At 37.1% G+C, this 6,000-nt stretch overlaps 1 protein-coding gene and 1 long non-coding RNA gene across 51 annotated transcripts in view; one reads left to right on the forward strand and one right to left on the reverse strand.

The window, feature by feature from the left end:
* NRCAM (neuronal cell adhesion molecule) overlaps positions 1-6,000 on the forward strand; it is a 315,121-nt gene that overhangs the window by 243,206 nt on the left and 65,915 nt on the right. The gene's annotated exons all lie outside the window — the stretch shown is intronic.
* LOC116550319 overlaps positions 3,666-6,000 on the reverse strand; it is a 15,324-nt gene continuing 12,989 nt past the window's right edge. Inside the window, exon 3 of the long non-coding RNA XR_004268335.1 lies at positions 3,666-3,799. This is a non-coding gene — a long non-coding RNA (uncharacterized LOC116550319). The remainder of the gene's footprint in view (positions 3,800-6,000) is intronic.

The following is a 6,000-nucleotide window of genomic DNA, read 5'->3' on the forward strand; positions in this document are numbered from 1 at the left end:
GTAATAGTAATCATATTGAAATAAGTATCAGTAATCACTTCATGATTGATGAAATATTATGTCTCACATTATTGTTAAAATATTTTGTTAATGTAGTGTTCATCTTGAAATAAGCATCAGTAATAGCTTTATGACTGCTATGATTATAATTAGAGTATATTATTTTGCTAGTTTATAACGAACCACCTCAAATTTAGTAGCTTAAAAATAATAGCTGTTTAACCCAAATACCCATCAATGATAGACTGGATAAAGAAAACATGGCACATATATACCATGAGACACTATGCATCCATAAAAAAGCATAAGTTTATGTCCTTTGCAGGGATGTGGATGAAGCTGGAAACCATCATTTCTCAGCAAACTAACACAGCAACAGAAAACCAAACACCGCATATTCTCACTCATAAGTGGGTGTTGAACAGAGAGAACGTATGGATACAAGGAGGAGAATATCACACACTGGGGACTGTCAGAGAGTTTGGGGCTAGGGGAGGGTTAGCATTAGGAGAAATACATAATATAGATGATGGGTTGTTGGGTACAGCAAACCACCATGGCATGTGTATACGTATGTAACAAACCTGCACGTTCTGCACATGTATGCCAGAACTTGAAGTATAATAAAAAATAATAATAATAGCTATTTATTACTGATCCCTTGTCAAGAGATCTACAGAGCAGTTGTCCTCTAACCAGCTAGGTTCAGCTAATTTTGGTTAAGCATGCTCATGCATCTGCTAGGTGGCTCAGCAGTGGGTTCACTGCTCTTGGGGTCTGCTGCTTGTTAGCTGGAGCCACTGAGTTGATGGCTATAAGTTGCTCACATCCCTCTTACAGTCTCATCCTGGCCTCCTAACAGACAACATGCACAGGGCCTGCCTCTTAAATCCTAGCCTCAGAACTAGCACATTGTCCCTTCAGCTACTTCCTCTTGGCAGATCACAAGGCTAACTGTAGATTCTTTGAAATAACTTATCTGTGCACACTTCAAAATTGCAGCCACCCCAGAACTGAAGTGCCTTTGACAGGAGTTGCAGGGAGGCCTCGCCCAAATACAAAAGTGACTATAATGTTAGCTGTGTGTTACAAGGAATTTCTGTTTAGTCCCTGTCTTCTGCCTGACACAGAGCAGGTAGCCTCAGTACAGGCGCATCTGCTAAAATCCTGGAATGGAGTCTCAGAAACGTGCTGCCCTCACACGTGATCCCTGCTGTCCTTGACAGGCAACGCATTGGTCTCACATTCCTTCCTGAATCCAGGAAAACTTGACTTCAAGAGGCACATGGAGGCCTCTGCTGGCCAAGGCAGGAAATCACACTATGCATTATCCCCCTCCTCAGGCAACCAAAAGCTAGCAAAACCTCCTTTTAAAGGTATATTAAAAACCCGTCACATCTACTAGAATTAAGAAGAAAAAACCCTTCCAGTTTTAATCATTATCATGTAAGAAGGTGGCATAATCTGCCAATCTCCAACCTTCGAGAGCAGAAGATACCTAATCTCACAATTAAAAGACTTCTTTTCCCACAAATGACATATTTCATGAAAAACTAAAACATGGTTGGTATTTTGGAAATTTCACAATACTCCCAGAAGAATTTTTAAAACTTTGGAATATTGTAAAACCAAGATTGAGACTCTGTCACTTACAAACCAGCCGTCGGACATACAGAATCCAAATATTTCTAATTCCTGACAATGGCTCAGTATAATAGTTGGCCTCCAATACAATGCATGGCTTTTTCATAATTTCAAACTATGAAATTATGTTTCTGTCTCCATCTCCTCCTTACCTTCTTATCTGAGATGCAAATTAGTCTATCAGGAAATAGCAAAATGTTATCAGATTCTACATGTATATAGTTTTCTAAAATCTACATAATTTTTATATTTATAGCTAGTTTTAATTCTAGAAGCTATTTCATCAGATATATATGCTCAGTTTTTTTTTACTCAACCAAACAAGCCAAACCAATTTTATAATCAATTTTTGCTTGAAGCATAATTTATTATTTCTCATGGTTCCATGTGATGACTGGGCTAAGCTGTTCTTTTTTAAATTATTTTTTATTTTCCATAGGTTATTGAGGTATAGGTGGTGTTTGGTTGCATGAGTAAGTTCTTTAGTCATGCTTTGTAAGATTTTGGTGCACCCATCACCCAAGCAGTATACACTGCACCCCATTTGTAGTCTTTTATCCCTCACCACCCCTATCCTTCTCCCCAAGTCCCCAAAGTCCATTGTATCATTCTTATGCCTTTGTGTGCTCATAGCTTAGCTCCCACATATCAGTAAAAACATACGGTGTTTGCTTTTCCATTCCTGAGTTACTTCACTTAGGATAATAGTCTCCATTCTCATCTAGATCACTGCAAATGCCATTAATTCATTCCTTTTTATGACTGAGTAGTGTTCCGTTGTACACAGTTTCTTTATCTACTCATTGACTGATGGGCATTTGGGTTGGTTCCACAATTTTGCAATTGCAAACTGTGCTGCTGTAAACATGCGTGTGCAAGTATCTTTTTTGTATAATGACTTCTTTTCCACTGGGTAGATACCCAGTAGTGGAATTGCTGGATCAAATGGCAGTTCTACTTTTGGTTCTTTAAGGAATCTCCACACTGTTTTCCCTACTGGCTGTGCTAGTTTACATTCCAACAGTGTAGAAGTGGTCCCTGACACTGCATCCACATGAGCATCTACTGTTTTTTTTTTTTATTTCTTTGGTTATGGCCCTTGCAGGAGTAAGGCAGTATTGCATTGTGGTTTTGATTTGCATTTTCCTGATTATCAGTGATGTTGAGCATTTTTTCATATGTTTGTTGTCCATTTGCATATCTTCTTTTGAGAATTATCTATTCATGCTCTTAGCCTACTTTTTTATGAGATTGTCTGTTTTTTCTTACTGATTTGTTTGAGTTTGTTGTAGATTCTGGACATTAGTCCTTTGTCAGATGCACAGATTGTGAAGATTTTCTCCCACTCTGTGTGTTGTCTGTTTATTCTGCTGACTGTTCTTTTTGCCGTGCAAAAGCTCTTTAGTTTAATTAAGTCCCAGCTATTTATCTTTGTTTTTATAGCAGTTGCTTTTGGGTCCTTGGTCATGAATTCCTTGCCTAAACCAATGTCCAGAAGGGTTTTCCCAATGTTATCTTCTGGAGTTTTTGTAGTTTTAGGTCTTAGATTTAAGTCCTTAATCCCACTTGAGTTGATTTTTATATAAGGTGAGAGATGAGGATCCAGTTTCATTCTCCTGCATGTGGCTAGCCAATTATCCTAGAACCAATTGTTGGAAAGGGTGTCCTTTCCCCATCTTATGTTTTTGTTTGCCTTGTCGAAGATCAGTTGGCTGTAAGTATTTGGGTTTATTTCTGGGTTCTCTTTTCTGTTCCACTGGTCTATGTGTTTATGTTTATACCGGTACCATGCTGTTTTGGTGACTGTAGCCTTATAGTATAGCTTGAAACCAGGTAGTGTGATGCCTCCAGATTTGTTCTTTTTGCTTAGTCTTGCTTTGTCTATGTGGGCTTTTCTTTGGTTCCATATGAATTTCAGAATTTTTTTTCTAATTCTGTAAAGAATGATGGTTGTATTTTGATGGGGATTGCATTGAATTTGTAGATTTTTTTGGACAGTATGATCATTTTCACAACATTGATTTTACCCGTCCATGAGCATGGGATGTGTTTCCATTTGTTTGTGTCATCTCTGATTTCTTTCAGCAGTGGTTTATTGTTTTCCTTGGAGAGGTCTTTCGCCTCCTTGGTTAGGTATATTCCTAGGTATTTTATTCTTTGGCGGCTATGGTAAAGGTGGTTCAGTTCTTGATTTGACTCTCCACTTGGTCGCTGTTGGTGTATAGAAGAGTTACTTATTTGTATACGTTAATCTTGTATCTGGAAACCTTGCTGAATTCTTTTATCAGTTCTAGGGTCTTTCTAGACAAGTCTCGAGGATTTTCAAGGTAAATGATCATATCATCAGCAAACAGTGACAGTTTGACTTCCTCTTTACTGATTTGGATTCTTTCTCTTGTCTGATTGCTCTGTTTAGGACTTCCAGTACTGTACTGAAGAGGAGTGGTGAGAGTGGAGATTCTTGTCGTGTTCCAGTTCTCAAAGGGAATGCTTTCAGCCTTTCCCCATTCAGTATTATGTTAACTGTGGGTTTGTCATAGATGGCTTTTATTACATTGAGATATGTCCCTTATATGCCGATTTTGCTGAGAGTTTTAATCATACAGGGATGCTGGATTTTGTCAAATGCTTTTTCTACATCTATTGAGATGATAACATGATTTTGTTTTTAATTCTGTTTATGTCGTGTATTACATTTATTGACTTGCATATGTTAACCATCCCTGCATCCCTATTATGCAACTCACTTGATCATGGTGGATTATCTTTTTGTTATGTTGTTGGATTTGGTTCTCTAGCATTTTGTTAAGGATGTTAGCATTTATGTTCATGAGGATATCAGTCTGTAGTTTTCTTTTTTGGTTGTATTCTTTCCTGGTTTTGGCATTAGGGTGTTGCTGGCTTCATAAATTGAATTAGGGAGGGTTCCCTTTTTCTCTATCTTGTGAAAAAGTGTCGAAAGAATTTGGTAGAATTCTACTGTGACTCAGTCTTGTCTGGACTTTTTTTGGTTGGTAATTTTTTAATTACTGTTTCAATCTTGCTGCTTATTGTTAGTCTGTTCAAGGTATCTAATTCTTCCTGATTTAAAGGGTTGTCTTTTTCCAGGAATTTATTCATCTTGGCTAGGTTTTCTAGATTGTGTGTGTAAAGATGTTCATAGCAGCCTTGAATGATCTTTTGTATTTCAGTGGTGTCAGCTGCAATATCTCCCGTTTCATTTGTTAATGAGGTTATTTGGATTTTCTGTCTTCTTTCTTGGTTAATCGTGCTAATGATCTATCAATCTTATTTATCTTTTCAAAGAACCAGCTTTTTGTTTCATTTATCTTTTATATTTTCTGTTGGTTTGCTTGAATTTCATTTAGTTCTGCTCCAATCTTATCTCATTTCTTCTGCTGGGTTTGGTTTGGTTTGTTCTTGTTTCTCTAGTTCTTTGATTTTTACCCTACAATGTCAGTTTGTGCTCTTTCAGTCTTTTTGATGTAGGCGATTAGGGCTATGAACTTTCCTCTTAGCACTTCCTTTGCTGTATTCCAGAGGTTTTGATAGCTTGTGTCACTATTGTCATTCAGTTCAAAGAATTTTTTAATTTCCATCTTGATTGCGTTTTTGACCCAACGATCATTCTGGAGCAGGTTATTTAACTTCCATGTTTTCGCATGGCTTTGAAGGTCCCTTTTGGAGTTGATTTCCAGTTTTATTCCACTGTGGTCTGAGAGAGTGCTTGATATAATTTCAATTTTCTTAAATTTATTGAGGATCATTTTGTGGCCTATCATATAGTCCATCTTCAAGAAAGTTTCATGTGCTGTTAAATAGAATGTGTATTCTGCAGTCATTGGCTGAAATGTTCTGTATATATCTGTTAAGTCCATTTGTTCCAAAGTATAGTTTAAATCCATTGTTTCTTTGTTGACTTTCTGTCTTGCTTGTCTAGTGCTGTCAGTGGAGTGTTGTAGTCAACCCTATTATTGTGCTGCTGTCTATCTAATTTCTTAGGTCTATTAGCAATTGTTTTATAAATTTAGGGGTTCCAGTGTTAGGTGCATATATGTCTAGAATTGTGATATTTTCCTGTTGGACAAGGCCTTTTACCATTATATAATGTCCCTCTTTGTCTCTTTTCACTGCTGTTGCTTTAAAGTTTTTTTGTCTGATACAAGAATAGCTGTCTCTGCTCACTTTTGGTGTCCATTTGCATGAAATTCCTTTTTCCATTCCTTTACTTTGTGTTTATGTGAGTCCTTATGTGTTAGTTGAGTCTCCTGAGAGACAAGCCACAGAGACTTGGTGGTGAGTTCTTATCCATTCTGCAGTTCTGTATCTTTTTTTTTTTTTTTTTTTTTTTTTTTT

The sequence above is a fragment of the Sapajus apella genome, unplaced genomic scaffold, assembly GCF_009761245.1.
Source record: "Sapajus apella isolate SASKATOON/1434 unplaced genomic scaffold, GSC_monkey_1.0 scaffold7, whole genome shotgun sequence".
Classification (NCBI taxonomy): domain Eukaryota; kingdom Metazoa; phylum Chordata; class Mammalia; order Primates; family Cebidae; genus Sapajus; species Sapajus apella.